Below are 17,300 nucleotides of genomic sequence, written 5' to 3'. Positions count from 1 at the left end.
ATCCAGTGAACGTGACTGGCCATCCACTGACCACAGCTGACCATGGCACTGCCAGCCCTGGGGCACCCACCCTGTGGCCCCTGGGACACCCTAGTGCCCCGGATACTTCAAACTTTCATCTTTCCCAGTGGTATGGACTGACCCAAACCCCAGCAGCCCAGGGACACACTTTGGGGAAATTCACAGCCTTTTCTCCATTATATCTCTTCCTCCTCCTTCTCATTCCCCTTGTGTACCCTCCCGCACCAAACTTGGGACGCAACTGCCAGCTTTCGCTCATGTCTCTCTTTCAGGATCAACCAACTTCTGCTGACTGCCTGGACAGGAGTGGCAGTCCTTCTCTTCACCTTGGGCACCCTGATGGGAGTGGCACCATGGACACCGTAGAAACCTCCAGCAGGTGTGGCATCCCCATGCCACAAGCTCCACACACACCTGGTGCAGCACAGAGCAGAGTCACGTCCATGCTCGTGGCCAGCTCAACAGTTGCCCCAGGAGATTCCCCAGCACATCTCCCTCTCACCCATGCGGGTCTGCAAATGGCCACATGCAGCAGCTGCTCCAACCCCCATGGCTTCAAGTGGTTGAGCACTGATCTGCCTCCATCAGCCACATCATTGCTTCTCTGCAAGCTGCTGCCCTTTGAGGATGCCAGGGCTATGGGATACTCTTGGCCTGGGCAGACCACTGGGCCCCCTGGGGCAACCACAGCTGTTTGTGCCCCATAGCAGCCAGGGAAAAGCAGTGGCCACGGCCCCCCCAGTGTTGCCACTGTCCCTCCCTGGCTACCAGCATCTCGAGGGATAGGACATACCACACAAGCCTGTTGGAGCACAGCCAACCCCAAGGGGGCACCCTGAACAGAGCAGCCCCTCAGGAAGTGGTGGCCATAGGTGGTGGCACCTTCCTGGGTGGTGACTTTTCCCTGTGCAAAAGTGTTTTCCAAAGTCTTAGCTAGAAGATAATTGCAATGATCCTGAAAAAGATTATTTTCTCTGATAAATGATTTTTCTTCCTCCTGAAGTGCAACTTCCTGTTTAAAATACCAGCTAACATTAGTTTAAAAAAATATATTCTTCGTGCCTAACCTACAACTTAATGTTATTGAAGTGGTGGTCAAAACTACCACCAAATTTACATTTTGCACTTTTTGTCTACAATAAATATGATTTGCAGGAAAAGACTACGTTCTTTAGCAAAAGAAAGTCTTTTAGTCATGACCTGGAAAACTATTTATTTAAGGAATGGGTAACATATGAAAAGTTTCGCACTGCTGAAAATAAAATTTCAGTCAAGATTGTCCCATTTTCTTTAACATTTGAACACTCTTTAAAAAGCAAAGTTAACTACAACAGTTTTAGGTGAAGGATAAAATTTTTATGACAACTGGAAAAAAAAATCAGAATGAAAAATTATTTACTCTGTAAAAAAAAAAAAATGAATTGCATGACAAGTTTTGAAAACTCTTAGTAATTCCCAGAGAAACCACAGCAAACTTAAATCAGGCTAAATAATTTCTGATTAATTTACCACTGTATAATGTTACCTATGTAAGTAGGGTGCAGTTTTGTACCTTCCTGTGTTCAAAAGGTGCATCTTATTGAAAATTGACCAGCCAACACACAAGACTGCCACATAAAAATGGGTTAGAAACTAAAACTGCTCTGTCATACCCTGTGTGCAATTACTTTTTCTCTACCTAGTAATGGCAACATCTATGAAGAAACTGAAAAAGAATTTGTTACAAAGAGAAAAGACCTGATTACTTCAAAATACGTCGTTTTTCATAGTGTCTGGAGTTGCAGTTCAGAAATAAGTAGTTATTATATAGTCTTCCACAGTGTTCAGCTGTGGAAAAAGAAAAGTGACTCTTATGTTGGCTTGTTGACTTCTGTATTAAAACCAAATGTTCGTTACAATTTTTTGTAAGCATTGTCATTCAGAAATAGATTGCAGATGTTTTTTTGAGGACATGGAGAGGAAAAGCTATTACTTATTATACAGGAACTTTAAAAAGTGCAAGATTTTAATGAAAACCATGAAGCTGGTGAAAAGCTTGATTCAATATTTTGGAGATTTTGTAGGCTTACATATTTTGAAAGCCATGAGCAATGTGTTCTTTTTTATTTTGCCACTTCTGCTTTCATTTTACTCAATGTGTAGAATACCCAAAGCAAAATTACGCAGCTATTCAAATGCCTTCAGGAGGAGTTTCTCCTACTGCCACGACTTCAGCACAAACCTGAAGGGCATTACCTAAGCTGACAAACGTTCGCATCTGTCAGTGGAGATGTTTCCATGCATCAGGCTTTTCCACCATTGCAAGTTTCAACATGGTGTGAAAGTAAGAAGCAAAGCTCTGTGTAGCCTTTCCCTCATCTGGGTAAGTCCAGTGCAGGATGTTGACCTGCTGCACTGATCCTCATTCTTTTGAGCAGACACAAAATGACCAGGGACCTTGCATCATAAACTCAATTTTTACTTTTTTTTTTTTCCAATTTTAATTTTGATTATAATAAATGGTTGCAGTGCAAAAGTGTAATGTGCTGCCCCCACACCTATGTGTGGGGAGTGCAGAGTTCTTCCTCTTATCGAAATTTCTAGTCCTTAATAAAGGAGGCAGCCAGGGCAAGGTGCTTTATAGTCACTGGCCTGAGTATTAGTCAAACAACTGCTCCAAATACCAATACATGATTCCTGCAAAGAGGGTGGCTTTTTGGTGGACTTGATGGGTGATGAAGTAATCGCAAGCAATATTTGCATTTTGGGTGAAAATGTAGAACCTCTCAGTGATGAGCTGGTGCCTAATCCTCCACTTTGCTTTTCCCCAACTAGGAAACCACTTTAGCCATCAAAATCAACAGAGTTACTGACTTGGCTGAAGTAAAAGCAGATTAAATAGAGTTTAGTCTTGGACAAATCACACAAATAAGCAAGATGAGGTGATGGAATTTGCTGAAATAATAACTGTAACCATTGTTGCATGATTTTGTGTTGGCATTTTGAAGCAATACAGTGAATTGAAATCTTGGCCTCATGCAAGTAATCATGAGAAGAGTGGATGAAATGGTAGTTCCACTGAAGTCAGCACATATAGTTTGATCCCAAGTGTGCAGTCCTTTGAAAAAAAAAGGAGTTGGAAATACTTATCTGTTGAAATCTGTTTTCATTACAACTGTCTTAAGACATGCAAACAGTTATATACGTTATTAAAAATGCAGTGCAAAGCTACCTAGCTTTGCTGACGTTATATTTTGTGCTGAGATTTTTGCTTAGGGCTTGAAATACACTGAAATAGTTCAAGTGAAGCATTAAGCAAGAATATTAAGAATAAGGAAACTTCCTCCCAATGAAAGTCAGCATGGGTCTTTATCCTGATTCTTTTCCATATGGGTGGTAATGCAGTTTTGCACAGACAGTCTAATTATTAGCAGGGCATGCGTCACAGAATCACAGATGAGCAGAGGTTGGAAGGTATCTGTAGAGGAGGTCTAGGCCAAACAGATCTCAAAAGCTAAACCCAAATCTCTCTTTCATACAGCAATTGGTAATTTCTGTGAACAGTTACACAAATAACATTTAAGGTCCAAAAATAAAACCTATGCTTACAAAATCTTCGATTTCACGTCTGATGCAAGTTAATACATTAACCTGTAGCTCAGTTAATTATTGGTTAAAAATTATTCATGGCAAAATTTGTCAGACATTTGTCAGACATTTGTCAGCCTTTGCAAAGTTTCTGTTTAATATTGGATGTATGAAAACCACCATACATATTACTCACTCTGTAATTTAAAATTATATAACACTGGAAAATATTAATCTCATCTGAATTCTGTATGCAAAGCATGTATATTCAATATTATTTAAATAACAGCAAGACATTCTAGATATTAGCTATTACTTATATGGCCTTAGGGAAAAAAAGATATTCTGAAAGGATTTTTATTCACAGTTTCTAATCCTTCAACTGTTACATGAGAATGAGGTTCTTCAGATTCTAAAAGCCGAATTTCCTGTATCACAAACACTATTTTTTCAGTCTTGTATCCAGAGTGTTTAGAAGCACATTTCTTATCAACTGAACACATGCACTAACAGCATAGGGTTTTATTGTATTTTTACACACATTTATACACACATACTTCATCAGTATACTGAAATCAAATGTGCAAGATAGTTTAGCACCTGAACTAGTATTCTTGAAAATGTATATGTATATACCTCCATGTCCATTTTCTTGAGCACCCACATATATCAATTGGAATATACCATATATATATATATTTCTATATATATCAGGGAACTTCTTGTATGAATGAAAAGAAAAACTGTTTCTCAGAAGAATGCAGTGTGGTTTTTAGATATGTATTTGCAAATTTAAAGAAATGCTAGATTGCACTATGATCCACCGCAAAGAGGGCTTTTGAAAATGAAAAGGTTCTTGTTTTCCATAAGGTTTTACACCAAAAGGCTGCAGCTGACTTGTTTATCAAAAACCAGCTTTGATCTGCTCTTGCCAATTAAGACACAAAGATGCTTCAGCCTTTTTGTGACTTATTTTAGCTAGGCATTATCTGGTGGGATATTTCCACTCCTTGTGAAAAAAAATGACACTCCACCAAAGTTTAATAGGTACAAACTTTGCAGCTGCAGGTTTTCTGCTGGGCACCATCTCCTGCCACCAATCCCTGCGCGTTGAGAGGACAAGACATCATCATGCACATAGCAAATCAAAGGAGTGTGCTGATCACAACTGGGGGAATAGTCTGCAGGCCATGAAGAAAATGTTCAGTTATTTTTGGAGACATTTGTTGCAACTCTATTATACTGCACTTCACAAGCTGAGGAGTCAGCCAGGTTACATCACATACTTGAAGACTGAAGAAGTGGCTGAGTTTGGGAGAGAAGAGGTAGAGGAGAGGGAGAGGAGAGGGAGAGGAGAGGAGAGGAGAGGAGAGGAGAGGAGAGGAGAGGAGAGGAGAGGAGAGGAGAGGAGAGGAGAGGAGAGGAGAGGAGAGGAGAGGAGAGGAGAGGAGAGGAGAAAAAGAAAAGGAAAAGAAAAGAAAGAAAAGAAAAGAAAAGAAAAGAAAAGAAAAGAAAAGAAAAGAAAAGAAAAGAAAAGAAAAGAAAAGAAAAGAAAAGAAAAGAAAAGAAAAGAAAAGAAAAGAAAAGAAAAGAAAAGAAAAGAAAAGAAAAGAAAGAAAAAAAAGAAAAGAAAAAAGAGAAAAGAAAAAAGAGAAAAGAAAAGAAAAGAAGGTGAAATGAGATGTGGTTTTGCACATTCCTTCACCCAAAGTCAGGCTACTGTGCTGAGCCATCTGTTGTTACAAAGGTGCCCCCTGCTACCTGACTTGCACATGTAGGAGGGGTAGGACACAGCAGAGGAAAAGAGGCAAATACTTCACGTCACTCTCTGTGCTGGTCAATCAGCATAATTAATCTACCTCTGCAACTGGCCCTAATGAAGATAAGGTACCTAAAACTATTTTGCTGAAGCAAACGATGCCCCAGGAAATGAAACTAGTTCTAATCTAAATCAGAACCCACTGCAGTTAAAATGTGTTTGATTATCCCCCAGCAGAGTCCACCAGAACTTCTGGAAGGTGTCAGTAGTCACAGGAAAAGTAGGGTACTCTGAATCTTGAAGAGCCTAGGTGCATAAAAATGTTTTGCAGTAGATCGTGAAACTTTTATATTAACCAGGAGAAAAAAAGTTCTTATTCTGTGCTGAAATAAGTCTCTATTTTATTACAATCTTTATCTTCTCAAATAAAGTTCTCCGGTAGGCAGAATCCTAGTTTCTAATCTGACTGAGTCAATGACTCAGTCTGTGACCTTGGGCTAATCACTTGACCTTCCTCTGAATCAGTCAAGCCAGCTGGAAAATCAGGTGAAAACATCATGTTGCTGAAAATCAGATTCTGTACCTAAAATGAGTTTTTCTTTAGAAAAAAAAATAAACTGCAGAGAAGAAAATAAATTATTATTTATCTTGAACTCTGGGCTAGAAGGCCAAACCAATGATTTCCAGTGCTGACTCTATAATGATACGATGCTTGCCCCATAAATGCCATGACACTGTGTAAGACTATCCATATAAATAAATTGTCTGCAGGTACTTTGTAAGCAAAGTTTATTCATAAACATGCAAGTTTTTAAAGAGTTCTGTCAGTTCAACCTTTCAGCATTAAGAAGAAAAAACAATCAGTGTTCCCAATCTCTGAAACAACCTTGCAGAAGTAAGGAGAAAAGTTGAAGCTCATTAAAGTTTATGTAATTCACAGCAAGGTTCCAAACATATTCCCATTTCAAACTACTAATGTTCAAATAAGAATAAAGTTTTTCAAAATTCACTAAAACCAGAAAAAAAAAAAAGCAAAAAGTTATTTTAATGTGATTATTAAAGGTTTAGAACATAATATGTATGCAAGATTGTCTACCCTTCAGTTGTTAGCAATCATTGAACTTTCTGGTTGAAAACAACCCCAAACTTTAACGTATTCTGTTCCAAATATGCCCTGAAATTTTACTGTTTTCATTAGTGAAGGAAGAATCTAATGTAACCTCATTTTGTTATATGTATGTTGTCTGAGATTACACAAGTAGAGGGATATAAACATAGCCATAGAAAGCAAATTATATTTTGTAGCAGCCTGGAAAATGGATTGTTCTGGCCAACAATAGCTCTTGATCTTTTATTTTACTTCCTTTATCTGTCTTTTATTTCTTTTTATTTTTCAGTAATAAAAAGTAGAAACATTTAAATTTTCATCAAATACGCAAAACACTACTATTTTGAAAACTCAAATATGAAATGTGTAATACCCTTAAACCAAGAAGACTTATTTTTTACGTTATGGACCCAAAATGGAACACTTCAATTTCTTAATTTCTGACAGTATAGCAATTAGATGCCTTCCCACTTCCTTTATGCTAGTAAGGGTGCAGACACTTGAACAAGTGCAGTTAAGTCACTAAGATCTACAATAAAAATATGGGAGATCTGTCCTCAGGGGAAAAAGAAAAAAGTTTGCTGCTACGACTAGATCTGTGAACACTCAGCAGTCTCTCCAATAGTTTGGTTTACAGTCTTAGTATTAATCTTATTCTAGAATTAGTTTGTAGAACTAATGTACAATTTGAAGTATTGGCCACTCTTACTGAAATTTATTGACCGTAACAGTGTAATATTTACAAAGGCTTTGCCTCCCTCAATAATAATCTCTTGCTTTCAGCAATAAATCTCTGTGCTGGTCTCCTAACAAGTCAATATCTAGTTTTTAAACACAGATAAAGTAGTTTGAATTATATACATTTCTACTATCTTAATTTGCCAGCTAAGCAGCTGCCCTGATTATATAAAGTAGAAAAACTATGTTCCTTCATTTTATTATTTTCTTAATAATTTGGAGAACAATTCCAACTAGCGTAATTTACCTTTCTATTGAAAGAAACATAATTCAATTTCTACTTAAAGGAATATGCTTCTTTAAATGGAAGAGGCTACTTTAATTATTTTAAAGAGATAACTTTCATGACAAAGCAGAAATTATTTAGAGTTTTTCTTGCTCTCTATGTATTACAAAATGGAGATGTATTTAACACCGAGAAGCAAAAATTATTTAATGTGCTCACAGTACTTCAGCAACTGAATACTGAGTCTTATCAGAAAAGTTGGTTTTTTCCATGTAAAACCACTGAATATTACTTTTCTCCTTTCCTATAAATTAAAAAACAGTGATTATATCTCAATTAACCTTTTTATAATTTTATACTGTCTCTCAGGTATATTCACAGGAGCCTAATAAATAGAAAAATGTAAGCCTGACCCCAAGTGACCAAAACCCATTCCAATCACACAGATGCCTCAAGGTATCTAAAAGACATCGTATGTGTGACCTTTAAGAACTGAAATGCTCTGTGGGGTTTCTTACCAGTGGTCATTTGCTTAACATGCACACACTTCTGTGTCTGTATGTTCACATACAGACGTATCACACAAGTTATATATCCACCTAGTCCATACTCTCAGTTGTGATGTTGGGGGGGGGGGGGGGGGTAAGCTTATCTGCACAAAAGAGAAATCTAAGAAATGTCTCCTTCAAATCACAGCTGTGGGGGGAGCAGTACCTCTGGTGTCACTGCCGAGAACTACATTGGCCTGGTTTGTTCATTGGGTATTTTCTTGTCCTCCATCTGTTCACTTCAGCTCAAGATGTGCTCTCTTCTGGCCTTGACCTGACCTTAGGAAACATGCTATTTGCAAGTATCTCAGCTCCTTGTACTGCTGCATGTAGGTAACACTACTATTCTTTGGCTAGGCTGGTCCCCAAGGCACCATTGTCACTAGAAGATGCATCATTATCTCATTCCTGACCCTTTTTTCCAGGTGCTATTTGAAGAGACAAAAGTAGCCCCTAGTCCCTGTGCTATCTAGTGTACATGACTCATGTGGCTTGGTATTTCTTACAAACTGACAAGGTTTGGTTTTAAAAATATAAAAAAATAATGTTTAATATATTCACAGCTAATTATGAAAACTGATAGATTAAGCCTTTCATGCTCAGGCAATATGAGAGCAATCATGATTACAGACAATATATCATTTTATATAATTGTTTTGGGGAATACCTTTACTCTGTAGATCAGTCCCTAAGTATTTGATATTCCATATCAATAGTTGATACTGGTAAGCCATGTTTTGTCCTGTACTTCAGGAAGGTGTTTAAACAGGTACTTATCTTCAGGTAGGTAAGCTGTCTCACTAAATTTACATGTGAGTTTGCATGTGTTCAAATTCACTTTCAAGAAACAGACAACTGTTTAGATTATTACTTTTTTAGATAGCTAAGTAGTTTGACAAATGTTTGATAAAAATAAACTGAAATGAAAGAGTAAAATCAATATAGTCAATCCAGCTGAATACAGCAGAAATAATAGTTTATTCTCCAAGTAACAAAACATCTCTGTAGATTCTCATGGTCATATCTGCCATTCTACCATAAAACAGTGAACGTTGTTCAAAACTTAGGTGACGGAGCAGCTTTTATTGATGTTACCCCTACTTATTATTTTAACTTATCTTTCACCACAGAACTGTTGCTATCAGCAAATCACTTGGAGAGGGCTATCTGACTAAGGATACCAATGGAATATGAATAAAAACAAGACTTGAATTATGTTGATGACAGAGAAAATAGCTGCAGAGTCAGAAGCCATGCTTATCATCATTTGCAGTGGGAAGTATACAACTTCAAATTGTCAGATCAGTCTATACTCCACGATTGTTCCTCAATTTGTCGTTGATGGTAAAGACTGGGGGACCATCCCTGAGCAATTTTTTCTACATTCCCAAGTCCTGCTGTTTCCACCAGGAAGAAGTGATGTAGTGTTTATCACTTTTATTGTTGTTCAGATGGATCAGAGTCCCCACCCTGGCTTGTGGTCGCTGTCAAACACCAGAGTCCAGCCAGTGCTGAACTGACAGCGTGTGTCTTCACTAACCGTGGCCCTGTGAACAAACCTCAGCTCCTCACACAGGGCACCCAAAGGAAAAAGTTCCTAAAGTGCTGTAGCCATTATCTTCAGGATCTCTGTTGATGCCCATATTTAGGGGACCAAAACACTGATTTAACTACAGTGAGAAAGACAACACAAAAGCACTTTGTTCCTTTGACACTAAGACATTTTCTGTACTAAAGTTATTGGTGCAGGCTCCTGTGAGCTTGGTCTAATATTGCAGAACGATGTCCCAGGGAAATTAAGGACCATCACATACCTTGCTACGTTCCCCTGAAGATGCATGCTGTGTTCTGCTTCCTCAGCTGTGCTAGCCCAAGCCTATTATTCCTCTGGATATCTTTCAAACTAAAACACACCTCTCTGCTCATTTTGCCCCAAGGAGAAGACAGGAGGACAAACACAAGACAGATGTTAGCCCTTCCATTTAATACAGTACACAGATACATTAAGAGTGTGGTATAAGGACCTACAAAAGCATTACAGACTACACAGTAACTAATTAGTCTAATTTTACATACCTTAAAAATACTGGTTTAAGAAGTGCTTCACAGAATAATCCCATACCACTTAGCCATGCCTTTCACTTGGTGACTCAAAAAGTCAAGGAAACAAAGTAAATGGAAGTGAGATAGCAGAAATTTCATACCCTCTGTACCAATTTAAAAGCTATTGAGAAGTTCATTCATTGTCAGAATGTCATTTGTCTTTATTCAGCACCAGTTCTCCAGTAAGCTTGTCTTTTCACAATATAAATGGTTCTGATGTTGTATTAGCATAGAGGACTAAACAGAAACAGCTGTATAGTGTTACCCATGCATTTAGAAGCACAGCCTATTTCAGTTGATGTCAAAGGAGCTTTCCCACTACCAAAACTAAAACAGGATCTGACCATAACAGGTAACTATATTCCACTTGTAGTGAACAGAAATAAATCTACAGCAATGCCATTATCAATACATCTTGCTCTGAATTTATGCTGTTGTCTCTGGAAGCAGCATTTTGTTTTGCTTATTCTCTGTTTTATTTTATTTGCAGTAGTGAAAAGCATTGTTAAAATAATTTTATATATCTGGGACCACTGAAAGGAAGGTACATTTCAAATGTACCTGAATGCTTTCACATTCAGGTTTTCTTTCTCAATTTATTATGATAAGAGTTGTTTCCTGAGGTGAAAGATGTAAAGTAACAATTAAACAATTGACAATTAAACCACCTGCAGATGACCCTGTAGAACACTGAAATGCCTTTTGATTTTGAGGCCTATTCTCATTTAGTGCAAGTATGAAAATCATAATAATTCTCACCCAAGTTATGCACCTATCTGAAGAACAGGATAGATTTTTTGCATGATTAAGAATACATAAGACCAGGCCCAGCATAGTTATAAACTTCATTAAAAGAAATATAACACTAAAAGAACAAAATCATGATTTTTATATTGCAGTTTTCATCAATAAAATTTATGTTGTAACTTATTGAAAAGCTTATTCCCTTCAGCCAACCAGTGTCAGCATTATTAACAGTAATGTTTATATGGGACAGACTTACTACAATGACAAATTATCTCATTTGCAACAGTGTCCAGAAGTTCTCTTGTTATAAAAGTTACAAATTATGCCAATTATTCATCACTTGCTTATAATGCCTTACTGACACAAAATATAAATTTGTTCATAAAAAATTATGATTCCCTTTCCACCCCACTCCTCCACATTTAATTGAGAAGGTGACATGACTGTGGGTAATGGTTACGTGTCCTAGCTTGTGCATCTTCAGAGTGTTTTTACTCTAAGTAAAGCAGGGAACTAGAACTGTGTCTGGGCAACCTATAAAATCTGCATATTAATATTTCAGCACTGATTAATGCCATTCTGAGAAATGCAGATTTTGCAGAGGGGCCTCTACCCTGAAACTCCTGCTGTCAACAGTTTTGCACTTATATTGGAAAATGAATGTATGCCACTGACAAGCGTACATTTCTCATTCCCTGAAACAGTGCAGTGGACTAGCTGCACCTCATAATATCTATCCCAAACAAATTACATTACTCCAACAGTTGCTGTGGATTGAGTGGAATTCAGGAAGCTACCCAGAAGGCTAGGTTTGTGAGCAGATGTGTTTCCTGCCTTTCTCTGTACCAGTGTCTTCTGTGAGGATAGGAGAAGGTTCTAGGACTAGTAGCTGTCCTAATTTTGAGACATACATGTTGTAAATAAGTAAGGCAGCATCAGAATCTAAAGAAACATGATGATTCTGCTCTTCTAACTGCAACAACATTTTCACTGAAACCAAGAGGAGGAACTATGGAACGAAATACAAGAATAAGGGTGGCCACCCATCGCTACAATGTGCACAACCAGTCTTTTGCCTCAGACCATGTCTCTACCTAACATAAGAAACTCAGCAACTGCTGAGATAAACACATAACGCTTATGCACCATGCAGATAAATAGCAGAAGTTCTTCACTACTAAGCTGGAATTATGTGACCAGATATGCAACAGTACTTTTCACTTTTTTAACAAGTTCCATGATGGCTATTTTTCCTGTTAAACCCAGAAGTCTTACTTCCAGTACCCAAAAAATTCTGCATAGCTGTATTATATATGCCTTGCAGGCAGCCGTGGTTTACAGATTTTAAAGAAAGTTTATGAAAATATCTTTCAAGAGGAAGAGTACTTAAGAAAATTTTAATTCCAAGGTCTAAGGCACTGTGCTGTCTCAGAAGGTAAAACCTGAGATTTTAACGGTGATGAGGTGTGTACATTCAATGGATAAGTTGTCAAAATACAAAGAGTGTAAGACAAATATGAAAGCACAAAGCAGCACACATTTCTGAAACAGGACTAAAGCTGAAGAGGTAGGGCCTGATACATAAGCTATGGAGTACTACTAAGTGTCTCAATAGCCCCATGGCATGACCACTTACTGAAAGGTCACAAAAGAATACCAGTAAAAATCAGAACATACCTTTGAGAAGTATGACTTGATGACACCAGTTCTGCATATGGTTAAATGGAAACATGACATGGATGAGGTACCTGTCAATGATGTCCAGTAGCAAAAGAACGAATAAAACTGTTGTCCTGAGACAGTCATCTGATTTCAATATATGACAAAGTTCCTTTGTCACTTCTTCCTCACAGGAGACATGAGTTTTGTCTAATAATGTAGTGTATGCAGATGTAATGATGCAGGAAAAAAAACAAAACAAAACAAAAAAACAACTATCAAGGTAAAAGCAGTATGCTTAAATGCTGTGTCAAACTTTGGATTTTATTTTTGTTGTTTCTTTTACATTTACTTTTTTGTTTAACTTTACTCTTATTTGGTTACCATGAATTATTGGAATAAACTTGGCACAAATATATTTACTCAAAATACATTTTTAGAAAAATAGTTGGTATATTATGGTCTGATCCAATGACACTGAGGACACTGGCAAATCATCCTTTCATTTCAGGGATACAGGATCAGATCTCTGATGAGTAATATTAAAAAGCCTATCTATTAAAGATGATGTACTGCAGAGTAATTACATCTTCCTGTAAATGATCCAATAATAACTCCAAAAATAGTTTCACTTGCAGTTTCAGATGCCATGATAAAACCCTTCTTAAAAAGCTAGAAGTAATCAAGAATATATCCCACACTTTTTCAACACCAATTGCATTGCTATTATACTTGCAATATATATTTATTTTGTCACCACAACTGAGCAGGTGCTGAAATAAAATTCCCAGGAATATTTCTTCTTCCTTCAAAATTCATTACTAGCTGTTGCTACAGCTCCTTGCATTGTTAAATTAATATGTTCTATTTTAATAACAGATATATGTTCTAGAAGTGGGTTTAATTACAGAATTCTGATTTTGAAAATGATATATTAAAATGTTAATAAGGAAAATAGAATTAGACCAGTTAGTTACTGAAACATTTGAGACAATTTTGGCAATGAGTTGGCTTATCGGTTTACAAGAGACTCACAAGCTTATCCTCTACTACTAAACTTTATCTTAACCTCCAATGTAGGATGAACATATCCAAACTACTTTTGGAAAGAGTCTTCAGACTGAGTTAATTCCAAAACTGTGCTTGGAATGCATTTGGAATGTGTTTTCTGACTCATGCCAAAATCCTTTAAATATTTTAACCATTTAATGGTTGAAATGTTTGAATAATTGAACAACTTAAATGAGAAAGTTCCAGTAGCTGGAGATATGCCCTGATATTGTTTAATTTGCCAGGACAGAGATTTAAGGTTCATAAACCCGCATTCACAGATGACAACCCAATAACACTGCTGTGAGTTACCATTCCCTTCTTGAGAAGTGTCAAATGCATTTTAAAATAGATAGTAGTGCAAAATGAATGAACTTCAAAAGGTAAAAAAAACAACCAAACAAACAAAAAAAAGTATTAAAAGGAAGATACAAAATAATTCCCATTAAATATTCACATACAAAATCATACTGGCCACTCTACACATGGAAGAAAGCATGATCTAAGAGATCTGAATTATAGACAATCTAAATATGGCTTTATTTGGCTGCATAGAAGTTACCACAGATTTAGCATCTGATATTATACTGTGGCTTCCTCAATTATATTAGAAAATAAGGAAACCAGAGGGAAAATACTCTTTGCCCCATCAAATGTCTGTGAGTCTCTCCCATCCTTTACTCTTGAATGGAAGCACATAGAAAGCAGATTGCTTTAATTTCCAGAAGTTATCACAGCTGTCTTTCATTCCAGCATGAGAAAAGTATGGAAATTAAAGAGTTAGGTTTCAACCTATGTGGATGTATTGAGAACAATGACAATGTTTGCAGCAAGTGAAATGTACATGTATGCACTGAACATCCCATCTGAGGGACTGCTAGTGATTATTGCTGATCACCACATCCAGCAGCTTGTGCACCTTGATCTGCTTACTGATATACCACTGTGCTATACACATGTTCAAAGATAAATCCTTGTCACCACCTGTGTTTCTGAACATTTCAGAGGAAAACTGCTTAGGGCTACAGTGCATCTATACCTTATTGATTGCTAAAAAAAAAAACTATGTGAGAACTCCTGAGGAAAGGAAAACAATAAGCCCATGAAGTGTCATGGCTGATAACTATGTAGGCTGCATAGCCTCTCAGAAATTAAGCAATCCAAATTAGACTGTTTCTAGATGGCCTACAATGAACCAAAGTTCTGGTGCCCATATCCAGAAGACATTCTTGACAGGAAAACCAATTCCATTTCTGGGGGGACAACGATGTGAAAATCCACATCAGTTAGGCAAGGAGTCTGTAAAACTTCATTTGGTGAGCAGTGCTGACAAAACCAAAAAAAAAAAAAAAAAAAAGAGATGTGGATAGAATAAAATCTCTTTCCAATGTGGGATATGAATAACCTTTGGATAAGATTTTCAACTTTGCTCTGCAGCCTTTGAAGTGAAGGCCTAAAACTACAGTTTACTTGAGTCATCTGCAGCCTACTGGGTTTTTTCTGAGCTAACAGTGAAACATTATATGTAGTAAAATTCAGCTGTCTCCTTAGGTCTTCTCTTATTCCTTTACCTGTTTGTAAACACAAATAGCATACTGTGTCCATCCAAAGGTTAATGTATTAACAAGAAGAAAATTGAGGTCCATTATTCCCATAATTACTTTTTTTTCAGGTTCCCTCATCTTTTACTCCTGGACCTACTTCCTGAATCTATGGGAAAAAACACTGATATAAAGTTTGTCAAAGGGAGGACTTTGGCAGTTGTAAAAAGAGATACACAGACTCGTATCTCTGTAATCTGTACTATATTTGTGTAACTGTGTTGTTGAATTCTATACACAAGACTTCATCTGAAACTTTTTGGTAAATCAGAATTACAGAAGCAAGATTAAGTAGCATGGACCTGCTACACAGACATCAAATTTGCTCTTGGTTAATCATATTCTTCAAAATTATTCAAATCTTTGCAGACTTGGCAATATGAGTAAATAAAAAAAGACAGATGCGGACTTTAAGAAAATTGTTGTGTTATCAGTAGAAGACTAGTGTATGAGATTGTAACAATAAGATGGTTGAAAATAATGAGAGAGAATAACAGCTTCATGATGAACAGACAGATTTTGTAGGTAGGATTAGTCTCATTTTACTTCAGGCGTTTATATGTCAGCTATTTATTTGGAAATACATCTTTTTAGCATGCAATTCCTCTCTTACATCTTAGGCATCTACTTTAGGATACACAAATACATGACCAAATGTAATCCTTTCTTACCATTACCCATAAAAACCATCTAAGTTATCTTGGTATCTAACACTGACTTCATGTGATTAAATGCAGATAGTTAAAAGAAGTCAAAAAGATCCTACCTTACATATCCATAGATAATAACTACTCAGTGAGATTATGAAACACCCAACATTCAAAACATTGCTAGCAATTTCTGTAGTGATTTCAGCATTTTAATGTATTTTACGTTAAGACTTTTATTGTCTCAGCTCAAAGATCTGTATAAAGACATGGATCCTGCCTTCCGTTTTTCCAGGGAAATTAAATTTTTCAATTGAGAAAATGTACATTCAATATTTGTTTATTTGTTTTCTTTGTCTCCCAAAGTAAAAAAAAAAATAAAATAAAATAATAAAATAAAATAAAATATCATTCACTTCGATAGTCATTCACTATCGAAGAATGAGGTAATTTATCAACCTGTGAGAGGTCATTATACTAGCAAACAATCAGAGAAAAAATTATAGGGGGTGGAATTGCCTGAAAAAGCCCAATTGCCTGAAAAAGCCCCCAGTTTTGGTATAGACTTTAAAAAACAAACAAAAAAAACAAACCAAAACCAAAACAAAACAACCTCATTAACATTCTCATGAGGTACATTTATTCTAATACTGTTGGCTGTGATTCCACCTGAAAACAATATTTTACATTAATAGTGATGTACACTGCAATGGTGGCAATACAATAGTTGATATTATTTTTATGATGCTTTCATTAGGTTACCTTATGCATTGACACCAGTATGGAAATCAAAAGCAGCAAAATAATGTTGATCAGCTGCTTTTTATGAATGTCATGCTGCACTTATTCAGAGGAACATTAATGTCAATGCCAAAGCCACATTGCATATAATATCAATATTGATGTTCCTATGAGCCTTGTTTCTTATTCGTATTGCAAATGGTATGTTCAGAAAAAAAATATACTATTTACAGTGTAGCCATAATGACCAAAAAAAAAATAATAATGATGTGAGGATAAGTAACACAGCTGTAACCATGGTAACATTGCAGGGTGAATCATTCACAGCAAATAACACACTTGATGAAGTTAGCCTGCTTTTGCTGCAGTGGAATGACTGCTAGCAGATTGCAATTTTCTCTTCAAATGTACTTTCAACTCAAAAGTACCTGGAACATACATGAATATTTTGTATGTGATCTTCAATATATTAAAATTATGTTGCTTTTTTAGCTGTGGCTGAAGACCAAACTCTACTTTTTCTGCTGCCTGATCAGATGAGTGTCTATTCCCAGAAATTTAATCCAAGTTCCATTAAATTCAGTGGAAAGATACCTTTTATATTTAGTTGGAACTGGATCAATAAGGAGGAGAGTTTGAATGTATCTGTTTATGATTAATGATTTTTGCTTACCGAATTAAATAACCAGCCATAGAACTGTGGGATATCTATTCAGGAAACAACTTACTTTTATTTTTGTCCGTACATAGAAGGAAGGAGGGGTATGTTCTGATTCTTTGACATA

Source organism: Streptopelia decaocto, assembly GCF_964273445.1.
Source record: "Streptopelia decaocto genome assembly, chromosome: 3".
Taxonomy (NCBI): Eukaryota; Metazoa; Chordata; class Aves; order Columbiformes; family Columbidae; genus Streptopelia; species Streptopelia decaocto.
The sequence above is the reverse complement of the archived record's forward strand: the minus strand, read 5'-3'. Positions refer to the sequence as shown.